The 17,546-nt window shown below is 37.3% G+C and overlaps 1 protein-coding gene across 11 annotated transcripts in view; it reads right to left on the bottom strand.

The window, feature by feature from the left end:
- Nucleotides 1-17,546, bottom strand: part of CCDC91 (coiled-coil domain containing 91) — a 304,590-nt gene that overhangs the window by 169,614 nt on the left and 117,430 nt on the right. The gene's annotated exons all lie outside the window — the stretch shown is intronic.

Genomic DNA, 17,546 nt, shown 5'->3' on the forward strand with positions numbered 1-17,546 from the left:
AAAACAAAATCACAAGAAAAAAAGCTGGAAAGATGCTTTAGTGAAACTGAAATCACCAATCTTCTTGATAAATATTTCAAAATAAAAATCACAATCATGTTCATAGAGCTACAGAAAAATATTCAAGATCTCAGGGAGGATATCAAGAAAGAGACAGAAACTTTTAAAAATACAGTATCTGAATGAAACATACAATGGAGGAATTTAAAAGTAGATTAGATGAGGTAGAGGAGACAGTAAATGAAATAGAAAATAAAGAACAGGAAAATGAAGAAGCAGAGGCACAGAGAGGAAAAAAGGATCCCTAGGAATAAAAGAATAAAAAGAGAACTGTGTGCCCAATCCTAACAGAATGATATTCACATTATAGAAGTTCCAGAAGAAGAAGAGAGAAAAAGGGTTAGAAAGTCTCTTTGAGGAAATAAATTTCCAAAAACTTCCCCAGTCAGGGGTAGGAAATAGTCACTCTGGTCATGGAAGTGCAAAGATCTCCCAACATAAGGAAGCCTAGGAAGACAACATAGAGACATATAATTATTAAAATGGCAAAGATCAAGGACAAGGAGAGAGTATTGAAAGCAGCCAGAGAGAGAAAAAAGATCACTTATAAAGAAAAGCCCATCAGGCTATCAGCAGACTTTTCAATAGAATCCTAACAGGCTAGAAGAGAGTGACATGATATATTTAATACAACAAAACAGAAGGGCCTCCACCAAGAACACTCTATCCAGAAAAATTATCATTTAAATTTGAAGCAGGGATTAAAGAATTTCCAGATAAGCAAAAGTTGAGGGAACTCACCACCCACAAATCATCCCTACAGTGTATTTTAAAGGAACTGCTCTAGACGGAAGTGCTCCTAAGGCGACATAGCTGTCATCAGAGAAAATAAAATCACATAAAAGGAAGTAAAAAATTAAGAAACAAATGCAAAATTAAATCAACTACTCACAGTGTTGATCAAGGGTTATACAAAGAGTATAGAATATGACACCTAATATATAAAGAGTGGAGAAGGAAGAAGAAAAGGAGAAAAAAAACCTTTAGATTGTATTTGAAATGGCATAATAAGGGATTTAAGATAGACTGTTAGATAGTAATCTATCCTTGAACCTTTGGTAACCACAAATCTAAAGATTACAGTGGCAATAAGTACATCCTTATGGATAATCACCCTAAATATAAATGGACTGAATGCACCAGTCAAAAGACACAGAGTAGCAGAATGGATAAAAAAGAGACTCACTTTAAATCCAAAGACATACACAGACTAAAAGTGAAGGGAAGGAAAGATTTCATGCAAATAATAGAGAGAAAAAGCAGGAGTAGCAGTACTTACATCAGACAAAAGAGATTTAGAAAACAAGAAAGTAACAAGAGACAAACTAGGACATTACATAATGACAATTTGCCAGCCAGGGAGATAATGATAACAAAAAAACTCCTGGACGAGATGGCTTCATGGCTGAATTTTATCAAGCATTTAAAGAAGACCTAATACCCACCCTCCTTAAAGTTTTCCAAAAAGTCCAACAAGAGGACATAACTATTATAAATATCTATGTACCTAATATAGAAGCACATAAATATGTGAAACAAATACTAACAGAATAAAAGGGGGGACAGAATGCAACGCACTCATCTTAGGAGACTTCAACACACCACTCACACCAAAAGACACATCAACCAGACAGAAAGTAAGGAGACAGAGGCACTGAACAATGAATTATAACAGTTGGACCTAATAGATGTCTACAGAACACTCCACTCAAAAGCAGCAGGATACACATTCTTCTCAAGGGTACATGGAACATTTTCCAGAATAGATCATATGTAAGGCCACAAAAAGAGCCTCAGCAAATTCAAAAACATCAAAATTGTGTTAAGCAGCTTCTCAGACCACTTCTAAGGGAGGAAGTACTTCTAAACTCACTCTAGGTATGAAACTAGAAATAAATTACACAAAGAAAACAAAAAAGCCCACAAACATGTGGAGGCTTAACAAATGTCCCTAAATAATCAATGGATTAATGACCAAATTAAAACAGTAATCAAGCAATATATGGAGATAAATGATAACAAAAACTCAACAACTCAAAACCTGTGGGATACAGCGAAGGCAGTTCTAAGAGGAAAGTACACAGCAGTACAGGCTTACCTCAAGAAAGAAAAACAAACCCAAATAAATGGTCTAAATCACAATCAATGAAACTAGAAAAAGAAGAACAAATGAGGCCCAAAGTCAGTAGAAGGAGGGACATAATAAAGATCAAAGCAGAAATAAATAACACTGGGAAGAATAAAACAACAGAATCAATGAAACCAGGAGCTGTTTCATCAAGAAAATAAACAAAATAGATGAATCCCTAACCAGACTTATGCAGTAAAAAAGAGAGTATACACACATTAACAGACTCAGAAATGAAAAAGGAAAAATCACGATGGATACTGCAGAAAGATAAAGAGTTATTAGAGAATACTATGAAAAACTGTATTCCAATAAAGTGGATAACTTGAAAGAAATGGACAACTTTTTAGAAAAATAGAACCCACCAAGACTGACCCAGGAAGAAACAGAAAATCTGAACAGACCAATTACCAGCATGATACCTAACGGGTAATCAAAAAACTACCTAAAAACAAAACTCCTGTATGAGATGGCTTACTGGCTGAATTATATCAAACATTTAAAGAAGACCTAATACCCATCCTCCATAAAGTGTTCCAAAAAGTAGAAGAGGAGGGAGTACTTCTAAACTCACTCTATGAGGCCAGCATCACTCTTAATACCAAAACCAAAGACGCCACAAAAAAAGAAAATTACAGACCAATATCCCTGATGAACAAAGATGCAAAAACCCTCAACAAAATACTTGCAAACTTAATTCAAAGATACATCAAAAAGATCATCCATCATAACCAAGGGGGATTTATTCCAGGGATGCAAGGATGGCACAGTATTTGAAAATCAATCATCATACACCACATCAACAAAAAGGACAAAAATCACATGATCATCTCCATAGATGCTGAAAAAGCATTTTACAAAATTCAACATACATTCATGATAAAAACTCTGAACAATAAGGGCAGCAAAAAAAAAAAAAAAGCAATATGCAAGTGACCTAATTGTCCATCAGTAAATTAATGGATAAAGAAGATGAAGAAGTGGTACATATACACAAAGGAATATTATTTAGCTATAAAAAGAAAACAAATCCTACCATTTGCAACAACATGGATGGAGCGAGAGGGTATTAAGCTCAGTGAAATAAGCCAGGCAGAGAAAGACAAGTATCAAATGATTCATTTGTGGAATATAACAAGGAAGCAAAACTGAAGGAACAAAATAGCAGCAGACTCACAGACTCCAAGAAGCGAGTAGTGGATGGGGAGGGAGGGAGAAGGGGAATAAGGGGCATTATAATCAGCAAGCACAATGTAGGCAGGTCACGGGGAAGGAGGTACAGCATGGAGGACAAGCAACGAGTTATAGCGCGTCACTACGCTGATCAACAGTGACTGCAGTGGGGTGGTGAGGACTTGATAATAGCGTGAATGTTGAAACAACAGTGTTGTTCATGTGAAACCTTCACAAGATTGTATATCAATGATTGAATAAAAAATTAATTTAAAAAAGAACATAGTTCTTTTGAAATTCCACATATAGAATCCCACTACCACATAATACAAAGGGAAGCTAACACACACACACACACACGAAATCTGTTTACATCACATCTAATACCTTTAGAAAACACAGCAGTAATAATTCTTATTAACCACTGGATAGGCATATGGATAATGAGATGCCTATCCCATAAAATAGACAACAGAGCATCAGTATAGATAAAGAAGTTTTATCCTCTCACCACATCTTGTACTCACTACAACTACAATGCTTCTAAGCACAAGCCCTTTAACCCAGATTCTAAGGCCTCATTACTGCAAAGTCTTCTCAACTTCCGGGAAACTTCTGCTAAGAAAGGAATAAGATGTTCTTTATAAATTACGAGGTTGCCTTTTCTAAGTAGCAAAACTAGTAATCTGAGAATAAAACGTGTAGCTCAGTTTTAATAAATGTGTAGAAATAACTATGTACACCCTGATTTCTCTCTTGGCCCGAGCATTCCACTCTTCTGGCACGCTCCCTGAAACTTTTTTTTTTAGTTTTCTACCTTGTTGTTTAAAATTTTTAAGAGACACTCAACACTTTTGTGGAAAGAAATGAGTTATAAATAAGAAAATATAAAAAATTACAGTAAATTTTTTTTGCTGACAGAAAAGAACTAAAGGTACAAAAAGCTGAAATAGAAATTTCAGTTGACATGTAGCCCACATATCTTTCTCTAGATAATGATGTAAGATATACGCAAATTTCTTTGGTCCATTTTTCCTGTAGTCTTTGTAAGATTGATAGCAATGCAAACATCAATTAAATTTGTGATGCCTTTGAAAGGTACAGATATTTAAAAATAAAATCACAGTATTCAAATTAGCATACTGCCTCTATATTATCAAGGATATAGGCTACTTTGAATTCTATATACAAAAAACCTATTTTGCTCATCACCTTGCATTTCTTTAAAAAATACTAGCTATGAAATTTTCTATAATTTTCTATAAATTTTCTAATCTCAATACAATGGAGATTTCAAATTGTCTTAGAAACTGGCTTTAAAAAATCATTAAAATATTAAATCTGCTAGATGTGTTATGTAAGAAATATCCCAAATGCCCCATCGAGTTCAATATTGCTTAAAAACTATCCTAGTTTGAGTCACAGCCATGTCTCACAATTTTAAGAGGAATAAAGATGCATTTGTGTTGTACTTGTAAGCAGAATATAAGCACCATGCTCATAATGGCACAGAGAAAAAAAACGAGAGAACCAAAGGAGTAAAAAATACAATTGCACAATATTTTACACAAAAAAGAGCTTAAAGAAAGAGTGATGGCGAGCCATGTGTGAGTTACCCATAAAGAGTTTTACTGATGCTGGCCAGGTCTCATCTGCAAGGAAGAAAATAATGCTATCAAATGACAACAGACATCCTGTTTTGCAGAACAGAAAGTCTGTTATTTCTTAAAACTACTTCTTACTGTGGCAAACTCTTTAAAAACAATTTGATTATATCTATACATTTTTTAAATGTAAAACAGAACACACTTCTATAAAAATAAAATAATTTTCCCTAAATAAAAGTCAATAAGCCCTCCCTTCCCCTGTTCACCTCTATTGTTAAGTGACGTCATCTCCTTCTCCACGTCCCCCTCACTCAGGCTGCTCTGGCCAGACTGGTCTTCTTGTAGGTTCCTGCTTTGGAGCATTTTCATTGACTCTTCTCTACGCCTAAACTCTTCTCCCTCACAACCTTCACGTCTCTGCTCAAATGTCCCCTTTTAAATGAAACCTTCATCGCTGCATTTAAAATCGTGATCTACCTCTCCACACACACACCCTTTCACAAGCCCCCTTTATCCTGCTCTATTTTTCTCATCGTTTACTCACTCGCTACTTCCTGATCAACTTATTGCTGTGTTTAGAAACACTCCAATACACTAAAATGTAGGGTCCATGAGCAGTGATTTGCTGCTCCATTAATGTATCTCAAATACCCAAAACAGTATCTGGCACATAGAAGGCACCTAATAACATTTCCTGGATGGATGAACACATGAACAAATTCATCTTTCAACAATTTCAGGAGAAAAAGTACATTTAAACCCCACAGCAGATCATTTTCTTCTTGTATAAGAAAATCACCTATTAAGTAAGACATGTACCCAATTTGGTTAAGAACCCGGTGCTGGCGCTGTTCTCCTTCTCTGTTTGCACATAATCAATTACTTTGCTATCTATTTATCTAATATCTTTCTTCAAACAATGAAAAGCCTTTCAGAGCTGCTACCTTACAACAAATGCAACTGGTCCTTTTCTTAGCAATACAGGATACTGTGAACTTTCATTCTCTCACTACATTATAACAAATAGCACAATTCTACTACTTTAAAATTTTTGAATCTAATCTGTAAGGTATGAAATTACGGACAACTTCCACTGAGTCACAAATTTCTATAATATTTGAATTTTTCACTAGACTATGTTGCTAGAGAAATTATGTTCCTTTTAAGTAAAAAAAACTCATCAGAAACAAGAAATGAAAGAACATAAGATGGAAGAACTAATAAGGCAGGCAGAGAAGGTATATTTAGACATATAAAATGAACACATAGCAAAAAAAAAATGAAACTATCTAAGAAGCACATTATTTGGGAAAAATAAACTGTAACAAAATAGAAGAGAGTTCAAAAACCAAGTGGGGAACAAGTTTGAAATGCTAGGCAGAAAAGATCTCATGAAACCAAAAGCAAAAGGTCAAGGCCTTTAAAAATGCGTGAGGTCCCTGGTGAAGGTTTCAAGCAGAAGCATGACTGGAGCAGCTGCCACATGCATAAATTCCAGTGCGGTAAAGACCAGGTCAGTGTTTGCTGTGAAGGCTGCCTTTTTCAGATTCTGCAGGTTTCCTGTAGCTCTGTGACTGCAGACAGTGCTTTAACTTGTGAAACCCCCTGGCAGCTAGTCTGTAATTTTAGAAGCAGACGGAGTAGGTAGCATATTAACATATACTTTTCATTATTAAAAGGTTCTCTACTCTGTACCTACAGCTAAAACCAAATTTAGTATTTTCTTATAAGATGTTATTTAATAGGATACAAAGATAATATGTGTATCTTCCAGATACTGAAAAGTATCTGGAAACAAAACCTCCTTCAGAAATCATAAATTCCTTTAGTAGCTTTACAATATGAACTAAAAGTATTTCATCTTTATCTTTTCAAAAACTGAAAAGATCTGGCACATAGAAGGCACCTAATAACATTTCCTGGATGAATGAACACATGAACAAACTTATCTTTCAACAATTTCAGGAGAAAAAGTACATTCAAACATATATTTTTCATTATTTTAAGTAAATTTTAGCATGGAAAACGATCACAACCGGATCATTAAACGGAGGAAGAAACAATACACACAGCTTTGACTATGAAACGCCTATACTCCTTGTCTTATTCTGCTCAGGCTGCCATGACAAAATATCCCCAGCTGTGCGGATTAAACAACAGAAATTTATTTTCTCACAGTTCTGGAGGCTAGAAATACAAGACCAAGGTGCCAGTATGATCAGTTTACAGTTAGGGGTCTCTTTTTGGCTTACAGAAGGCTGCCTTCTAGCTGTGTCCTCACATGGCAGCTGGAGAAAGACATTGACTGGTGTCTCTCATTGTCACGAATCCGCTCATAAGGGCCCCACCCTCATGACCTCACTGAAACTAACTGTCTCCCAAAGGACCCATCTCAAAACACACTCTCGTGGCAGGTTAGGGCTTCAATGTATGAATTTGGGCATGGGGGTGGGGAGAGACACTCAATCCATAGCACTTCACAAGGGACACATTTCAACCAACCAACCAAAGAACAAACACAGCAATTACTGTGGAGCTGATAATGTAATGCTGCAATAAGACAGAAAACATCTCCCTCCAGGAACTTACATTCCAGGAAAAAGGAAGAATAGTCCAACAATAAATACGTAGGTAAGATTCTGCTAACTAGTTCGAGGAGAGTACAACAGGAGTGGGAGCAGGGAGGGACTACTTTAGCCAGAGAAGTCAATGAAAAGCTTTCTCAGGAAATGGTCTTTCAGTTGAGAGCTAAATCAAGAAGGTGTGTGAAGGTGGAGTAGCAACGAATAAGCTAATTAATTACAAAATGCTCAGAAAGCACTTATTCCACATAATCATCTTCCTAAAGCTTCAGATTTAGGCCACTATTTCTGTAATGTGAAACAGTTTTACACTGTAAACTTCTTGCCTATTCCCTTCAAAAGCACAGCATTTTTTCTTCCTCAGGTAGAATATATTAAGACCTTCTCAAGAAGTAAGCATTCAAAGAGCTCTTCCAAGCAACTCTTAACACAGACCAAGTATCTCTTCGGTCACTTCTTTCTCCATTAAATGTTTCTACCTGAGAAAAGTCCAAAATTAAAAATCCATCATATGTACAGAAAACACAGACCCTGGGAGCCATCAAACGCTGCCCCTCAAAAGTCTCTGGTTTTGGAGCTGTGGTGTGTCTTCTCCTTCAACATTCACTTCCGGCTGCTCTGCGTGAAAATGCGTCCTTTCTCCTCTACTTCACACTCAACTGTGTCACTGAGAGACAAAGGCTCCATAACTCACCTCCTAAATAAAGTACACAGATTTTAGAAGAATTTGCTTCAAACCAATCTTTTCATTTACTGCTGAGGTCTGTGGCTTTGTTCTAAAATGGTTGAGGTCAGAGTTTGACCTCAGATAAGTTGGGAAATACAGTAAATACATCCCTTGAGAATGTCAACTAGAATATTCAAAAATAACAGGTTTGCCTCACCACTGGATGAGAATAAGGCTTAGCCACACTAAGTTCATGTTTTCCTATTTTTTGGCAATACCATTATGTACACACACAAAAATCTATCACTAAACCCTTCTCAAAAACATTTACTGGGTAGAAAAAAATCTACACAATCTAAGAATTCTTTTAGGTCTTTAAAATCTAGTAAAGAAGATAAAACAGTACATCCGCCAACCAAAGCAATAAATATACCTACAAACATCATAATTGCATAAACATGACTGTGAACATCAAAATTAGATTCTACCAGATCATATGCTCCTGCAAAGCAGTGACTGATACCCACTGGAGAGGTCAGCAGGCCCACCTGAGGACAGCAGCTGAAAGGGAGGGGCCTACACAGTAGGTTACGGAGTATGTACAAGTGGTCCTCAGTAAGGTATCAACGGCCCAGGACACACTGGGCCCAATACACTCTAAACACTTGCAGAAGAAAGCTCCAAACTGAGGAGAAATAGCTGAGAACAGAGTCCATACTGACCAAGCCAGAGACAAAAGACAGAGAAAAAAAAGTCAAGACAAAAGTGGAAGGGAACAGAACCAGAAAAATCTTAAAATGTTGCCATTTTTTTTAATCTGACAAAAACATGAGAGCCCTATAGAGTTATGAGGGGAAGAAAACAATCTTAAACCACTCCTCCATTTAATAAGTTCAAGAAAAGTTAATTCCATATAAAAAACAGAAAAGCATTCATGTCAAATTCCATAGAATGTTGTGATACTAAAAAAAGAACAGAATGACAACCCTACAGAAATATACACTAAAAAGAGAAACGTAAAACTCTACACTTACATGTCAAAGTGAGCTAAAAGGATAAGAAAGTGATACAGATTAAAAAACAAATATTAGAAAAACTCAGAAATGTGAGAAATTTCAGAAAAGAATTGTAACATAATTACCACTTCAGAAAAAATGACTTAACTAACAAGAACATAAGATCAAATAAGATAAAGTGAAAATACCTGCAGAGAAAATGCAAACTTCTGACCAGGATACTTGTGTGGCCTTGATATTGCCCATTGTATACATAGCCTGTTTGCGTATCTATGGGCAGCAGGATGTTTACAGGGGACTGGGCGGCTGGTCAGTCACCGGAGTACTGGCCCAGGGGAGGAGGATAGGGAAAACACCTATTCTCTCCTCTCCGCAGTTCCTGCTATGTACTCAGTCCTGCATTGGCCCATCACCATGGAGACCCTCCCAGTGCATGAGGGGTGGGGCAGCAGAGAATGGGAGAGAATGGAGAGAGAATGGAGAATGGGTGAGAGTGGAGGGTGGAAGCCTGGAGGGAGAGCTGGGAGAGAATGCAGACCGGTGGAGGGAAGCCGTGCAGCCCCGGTGCTGGGGACCAGGAGGGAGCGGGGCCGGAGCTGGGAGAGCTGGTAAGTCTTTGCCACTTGTACATAGCTAGTTGGCCACCCGTGAGAATAAATGTGGTATGAACCCCTTTTAACACCCCCCAACTTGCCCTTGTCTTTATTTGGTCTCCCTCAATTCATAATGAACTTGCCCAGAGCAGGGAACCCCCTCCTCCCAGAGCAAAAATATTGTAAGAGAAGCAGTAAAAGGAGAAATGCATTTTAGATCAAAAAGAAAGGAAGAAAGATAAAAAGGATTCAAGACTAAAGACAAACATAAAAGACAAAGACTGTCCAACACTTAGAAAGAAGAGTCACTAGAAGGAAAAAAACACATAAATAAAACAAGTATTAAATTTATAATTAATGCAAACTGAAATTAGAAAAAAGAACAGAATTAGAATTATATACATTAAAAAGACACATTGAAAATCTAGGGAAATTAACCCAGAATGACCAACACCAGGACATATTCTAGTAAAATTATTTGACTTTAAAGAACAAGAAATTGGAAGAATTACACTGAAACTAAGACTGTGACAGCAATACTTTACAATAAAAGAAAATGGATATATTCAGATTCCCATGAAAAAAGAATAAGTAATCTCTAATCAACCACTCTAGAAGGGCCTCCAAGAAATATTCTTAAATAAGGAGGGAAGAGGGACTTTATAAAACAAATAATGAAAATGTATGTTTTAAATACATTACCATCTGTATAGAAAAGAGGGGAGGGGCTATTTACCTACTGCTGGCTTTTGTGCGCACTATGAAAGACTGTGGGGGACAAAAACAGGCCAACAGTGCTCACTACTGAAAGGCACAGGCTAGAGGATGGAACATCAAATGAGAAATGGGATTTTCATTATCTACCTTTTTTACTACATGTACTTTTAGTGTTTGAACCATTTGGACGCATTGATTTACTGGTGTGGGATGGTACTTGAGCATTTTTTAAGGCTTTCCCTGGAGATTTTAATGTGAATCAGAATTGAGGACTACTTTCTAATTTAAAGGAAGCTGAATCAGAGAAGAAAAACACATAAAATGAAGAGGTAACTGAAAACTACTACATAAAGCAGTATTTTTAAATATATTATCTTGACCTTAAAGTCTTAATTTTAAGAAATGTAAACTAATGCATTTAGTGAAATGTCCTCAAAATGCTTATTAACTAATTCTACCAGTATATTTTGTACAAACTTTTTTAGAATATATAAACTTGTTTCAACACTTACTGTTCGGTACAGTCTGACAAAGAAAATCATCCAAATATTAGTATTTGAGATGTATTTGATGATTCGATTATTCAATTCATTTTGGAACACTTAGATGTATCTCTCACTATGACTCCCCCTCAGAATGATTCTCCCTTTACGGGAGTTGTGAATCGGATGGGTTTCTTAACTCAAATCATTTACCAATATCTAATCCAAGCTAAAACATTAAAGTATTAAATGAAAGGCATATGAGACCAATTTTCATTTTCCTTTCATTTTTATCCCTCTTCTTCAGAATGTTGTTAATCATTCTTAAAGATAGGTGAATAAATATAAGGTCTTCAAGCTATGCTTAATTTCTACTTCCATCAATATTCTCTAAGTAAGATTGCAACTACACTTTGGGTTACCCATGCACAACTGGTTAATTCCTCACCTAACAGGACATCAAGTGAAATGCTCAGGGTTATCAAGCCACTGCTCTAATCTACCTCTAACCAAATGCCATAAAGCACAATTGTAGCCTCTAGCTAAGGGCCCAACTGTCCAATACCTAACTAGTACTCACTTTAAAATGTACATAAAAGTATTGAAATAATGTTAATTTATATTTTAGTAATGTAACCTGTGAAATCAGCAACAGAACATAAGTAGTAATCTAAAGCATGTAAGTCCATTTACAAGATCAATTCATGGTCCTCTGAAACACTATATTTGCACATAACTGTTTTTTTCCTAAATTCTGAAATAGAACAATCAACACACTATAGCCAGGATGCATTTCAATAGGATATGACATTTGGAAGAATAAACCTAGTCTTTAAGAAGTTTATACAGAAAATATCCAAAGTTAGGCATACCTACCAATATTGACAACTACCAGAAATAATAATGTACTATACAGCGTGTCTGTTAATTCAACTTTTTTAAGTGGTAGGGAGCTTTATGAGATGTGCAGTCTGATAAACTGTCAGGTCTCTTCAGAGCTCATCACAGGTGTGGACTCACTTGCATTGGGGGGCAAGAGAAACAAGACAAGAGAGACTGGGATTCCAGTCGTACTTAGGTGAGTTCTCTATTCAAGTTCCCTGGAAAGGCCTTTAAACAGCTACCTCAACGAATGCACGTGACTCACTTGCCTTCCTCTCAGGCTCACACCCTGGAGAGGGCAGGAGAGGAGAGGCGGCGCTCACCCCCACCGTGCTGCCCAGCTCCCGGTGTTGGCCATGGCCCTCGGTTACCGGCACACTCACACCCCTCCACCTCTCCCGCTAATGACACCGTCTCACACAGAACTACACTGTCGGAAAGAATTCTCTGTTAATAGTTCATCGTTTAAAAAAACGTTGTTTAAAACTTTTACAAACATTCCACTGACTAATCACTCTTTCTTTAGTCAGGCTAATTTTGACAAAGGCACACCCAACACTGGCCTACGCGAGGTAGATTCCTTTACAGAACTGAAAATTCAAGCCCTGTGTTTTGAGATCACATGAAAATACTGGAGATTTTCACTGTGATGCGTGAGTGTGAATTTTATTTTCCACAAGAAACAAATTTATCCTTATAAACACATAAGCATATTGACATAGTTTAGGGAGAAAAGCTTTTCAGCTAATTTAATCTAGTCTTGTCAGTACAATCTTTTTGGTATTACTAAGTGTTTTCCTTTTTTTAGAATACCAGAGAGGCAGGCACCAATATCCTTGTCATCATGAACAGCAGAGAATTTCTTCTGTTTCACTAAGCTCCGCAAATATTTAGGACACCTGGATGTTATATATGCTTTAGTATAAAAAATATATGGATTGCCATATTCTACAGAAAATATATGATAAATATATTGAGTTTCAAATATCTAGGGATGATTGGCCAACCATAAATTCAAGCAAGAAATTTAATATATATTCACTATTTAAAAAACTCACTTGCTAAATGTTTCATATATATATTTGGCATACAGTGGCCTCCTTAGATACTCACAAATTTAATCACATCTCCCATGCCTAAGAAATTATTAGATAGAACTAACTTAGTACCAGTTTGAAAAAAAAAAAAAGGCTATATTCCAAGAAAGAAATGGATCACAGAAAGGAATTCTAAGATTTTCTAAAGTCTTGATCAATCAGGTCTTTACAATATAGTTTAAATATTTTTACTGACGATACCTTCCAGAAAGTCTAACAAAAACACCTGTGCATGCACAAACTAGGTAACTATAAAGCAGATACAGAACTTCATGGATCATCTCCCAGTCTGACGTATCCATATTTTTATTTGCCCCTTCTCTATCTACAATAACTCCATGAGTTGTAAACTGTTTTTCTTTTAAAAACGTACTGAATATATGCTTTAAATTAATATATTTTATGATTGAAATTAATTTCCTGCTATAGCTACAACAAAGAATATTTAAAATTTTAAATGTTCATTTCTATTTCATTTTCAGACTAAAATGAAGCAGACATACTTCTCCCTATTTTTCTCAGTAAGTATAGCTAAAAGGCCTGGGCAATATATTTAAAACAAATATGATTCTAGAAGGTGGCAAGAAGTCAGACCACCTAGGGACCTGGGGCCAGGAACGTCACAGCCTAAGTTCTGCGAGTTTTCCTTCAGCCTCACACATCCCACGCTGGGACTGGAATGGCCCGCAACCAGGAAGGGCCAATGTGCACAAACACACACAGCCCGGAAAGCTGTCCGTCTCTAGCCAAAGGACCACTGAAGGCGCAATCTAGCAGAACCGAAAACTTTTAGATAATACATCCCATCTGATCACTAAACCCCACAGAAAAAAATATGGCCCCACTTGCAGCTCTGTGAGCAAAGGCCAGAGTACTGAGCCCAAACCTCCCTCACGCAGCTGTGAGGAGGTGCTCCCCACAACCACCCCACCCTGAGGTGGTAACAGAAAACCAAGCGATCTGGAGGCACTTTTAGGATTTGCATCTGCACCCACAGATAAAGAGGCTCTCTCTCTCCCCGCCACTCTTTCTGGCACCAGATGCAGCTGAGCAGGGAGCTAGAACTTTGAAAACCACTCAGAAGTAACAAGGCCTCTCCTCTCCATGTTGGCAGGATATGCACATGGGAACAACGATGTGCCTCTTCTCCTCCCAGCCAGGGTGGGATAAGCCAAGGCCTACAAGGGGCCTGAAATCCTACCTTCTCCCAGGAGTAAAGAGGCACTCCCTCTGCCCAGGGCCTCAAAGGAGGCTGAGTGGGAAACAGAAGTTTACCCCGCACCTGACATTAACAAAATACCCTCTACCTTTCCCCAACCTGTGCAGTATCAGAGGACACCTGTTAAAACACGAGACTTAAACAAGATTGAAGGTAACAGACAAAATATCCAAAGCACATAGGATATAATTAAAAACCACCCATCATGCCAAGAATCAGGAAAATCTCAACTGGAATAAGACAAGACTGTGAACAGACAGCAACACTGAGATTACACCAATGACAAAATTATCTGACTGGAACTGAAAGTGACCATCATAAAAATGCTTCAACAAGCTACTATGAACATGATTTAGACATGGAAAAAATTTAAAAGTTTCAGCAAAGAAATAGAAGACATAAAGAAGAACCAAATAGAAAATTTAGAACAGAAAAATACAATAACTGAGTAAATAAACAAAGAACTGGCCCACCAGCACAATAGAGGCAAGAGGAAAGACTCAATAAACTAGAGGATAGAACAATCTTTAAAAAGCTTTAAAAAAATAACAAAAAAATGTCCAGAACAATGAGGACTTGTGGAATTATAACAAAACTCTTTCCTCAGATGGTGAACAGACATACAAGCTAAACAAAATGCCTTCCTTTGAGTTCAGTTTGGCTATGACACCTTCAAGTACATTTTCCTATCACTTATTTAGACAAGGTGATAAAATATACCATAAGTTAGTTTACTTTTTAATGTACATGGTGTAAAAAGGAAGACAGAGGCACTTCTTGGTGCTGAAGTAAAATCATCTGAAAAAAGTATTCTTTGAAAGTATTGTTTCCTGTAAAAAGAAGATCTTTTCAAGTTGAATATTAGTTTTGAAGACTCAAGCTGTTACTCTTATATTATTACATTAATAGTAAAAGCAGAGAGAGGACCACGATAATACTACTGGGTAATGGTCTTAACCACGAAAAGCTCACAGCGTGGTACGCCAGCTGTAAGCCTCTCAGGTGAGCTGTCATTCTACTCACAGAGAAACTGAATTTGCAAAGGGGTATATCTCACTACAGGGCTCAGAATAAGTCATTCAATGTAAGTGGAAGAAAACAGAAAGTTCTCTCAATATTCAGTACTGTGCCTTCTAATAAACACTGTAATTCCAAGTATGGGAGTGGTAAGTGTGGCCGAATACAATGTAATTAGCCCTTGGGGAGCAGAGTGCATTACATTAGTGAATTTATTCACTCATTCAAGAATATTAGCCAAGCCCACACTGCACAGCTATTGCTCTAGACACTGGGAAGGGAAGGTCCTAACCTCATGGAGCTTACACTAGAGCGGGAGGAAAACAAAAAATAAGCAGATCAAAGTCAAATAACAGATGGAGATAAGTGCTATGAGGAGGGGGTAAAAGCAAAGAAAGGGGACTAGGGAATGCTAAGCATGTGCACACTGCACACAGGGTCCGTTTTCTGTAGCACGGTTAGGCAGAGCCCCCACGAGAAGGGAGCATTCGGGGCGGTATCCGGAGGAAGCCAGGGCTCGCTGAGTTACAATTTTCAAAAAGTTACAATGTGACTCATACAGATACAAACTGACATGCCAAAGATTCAGTTTATTTACTTACTAATAAATGAATTATTTAAGACTGAATGAATCAATGCTAAGACTGGTTAAAAGAGCATTTGAAAAGGTGTGTATGTGTGTGTGTGTGTGTGCAATATATAAAATTTAAATAACCATTAAAGTAAGAAAGAGAGCTAGATTAGAGACAAAATTGATGACACGTTCTATAGGTGAATAAACAATATTCTCTGAAGTTACCTCTTCTAACAAATTGCATCTCTTCTTTGAAAAATGAATAAATTAATATGTAGTGTCAACACATCTGAGACTTTGAATCAATAGTAAACAGTAAGTCAAATAAAGGAGATTCTCCTAAATAATTCTTGGGTAGGTTTATGAAACAATGTCCCCATAGGACACTGAAAGAACATAGTGTCATCCTTTTCCTTATTTTCAAGTTCTGCATTTTTTTTTTTGAGAGGGCATCTCTCATATTTATTGATCAAATGGTTGTTAGCAACAATAAAATTCTGTATAGAGGGGCCAATGCTCAATGCACAGTCATTAATCCATCTCAAGCCTAGTTCTCTTAAGTCTCCAATCTTCTGAAGCATAACGAACAAGTTCTTACATGGTGAATGAATTCTTACATAGTGAATAAGTTCTTACATGGTGAACAGTACAAGGGCAGTCATCACAGAAACTTTCGGTTTTGATCACGCATTATGAACTATAAACAATCAGGTCAAATATGAATATTCGTTTGATTTTTATACTTGATTTATATGTGGATCCCACATTTCTCCCTTTATTATTATTATTATTTTTATTTTTAATAAACTGCTGAAGTGGTAGGTAGATGCAAGATAAAGGTAGAAAACATAGTTTAGTGTTGTAAGAGAGCAATTGTAGATGATCAGGTGTGTGCCTGTAGACTATGTGCTAATCCGAGCTAGACAAGGGCAATAAAACATCCATGGATGCAGCAGCTTTCTCTCAACACGGGGGGGGTGAGGTTCTAAACTTCACCACTGTTGTTCCCCAATTTCTCACCTGATGGCCCCCCTAAGCTCTGCATTTTTTTTAACAGAGCTGTGCAGCTATCTGGAAGCAGAGCATTTGGGTGGGAGAGCCCGTGAGTGAGTCACAGACCATGGCCTCCACTCAGCACTCTAACAGCCAAGGAATGTCCTCCCCAGCACACTCACCTGGACCTTATCATGAAGCCTGATGCACGTAAATAGCTGGGGGTGAACTGGAAAGGCTGGAGAAGCTAGGAGATGGACACTGGAAGAAGAACGAGGATTGAGGTTGGGAGAATATTTACATTTTCAACACACTACCTGCTGAAACAAAGACTTATTAGGGAGAGGGGCAAGGGTAGAAGCTACGGGACCTCTTGGGAAACTATTAAAATGATCTAAGCAAATAAACAAGTAAATACACAAGTCTGTCAGATATAAAGTGTGAGGTGGAGAAAAATAGAATATGGGAAGGTTGGTAAGGGACATCAGCGCTGTCTGGAAAGGTCTCTCTGCTGAGGTGACATTTACATAGAGATCTAAATGATATCAAAAAGAAAATCATGCAGAACAACTGAGGGAAGAGTATTTCAGACATAGGGATAAAGCAAAATAACCGAGGGAAAAGAGGCAGGGAACAGACAGGGAGAAGGGATAAAAGAGAATGCAGGGCCTTGCAAACCATCTTAAAGACTTACATGACTTTTAGTTTGGGTGAGATGAGAAGCCACTGAAGGTTTCAG

This window comes from Manis javanica, chromosome 15 (assembly GCF_040802235.1).
Source record: "Manis javanica isolate MJ-LG chromosome 15, MJ_LKY, whole genome shotgun sequence".
NCBI classification, from domain to species: domain Eukaryota; kingdom Metazoa; phylum Chordata; class Mammalia; order Pholidota; family Manidae; genus Manis; species Manis javanica.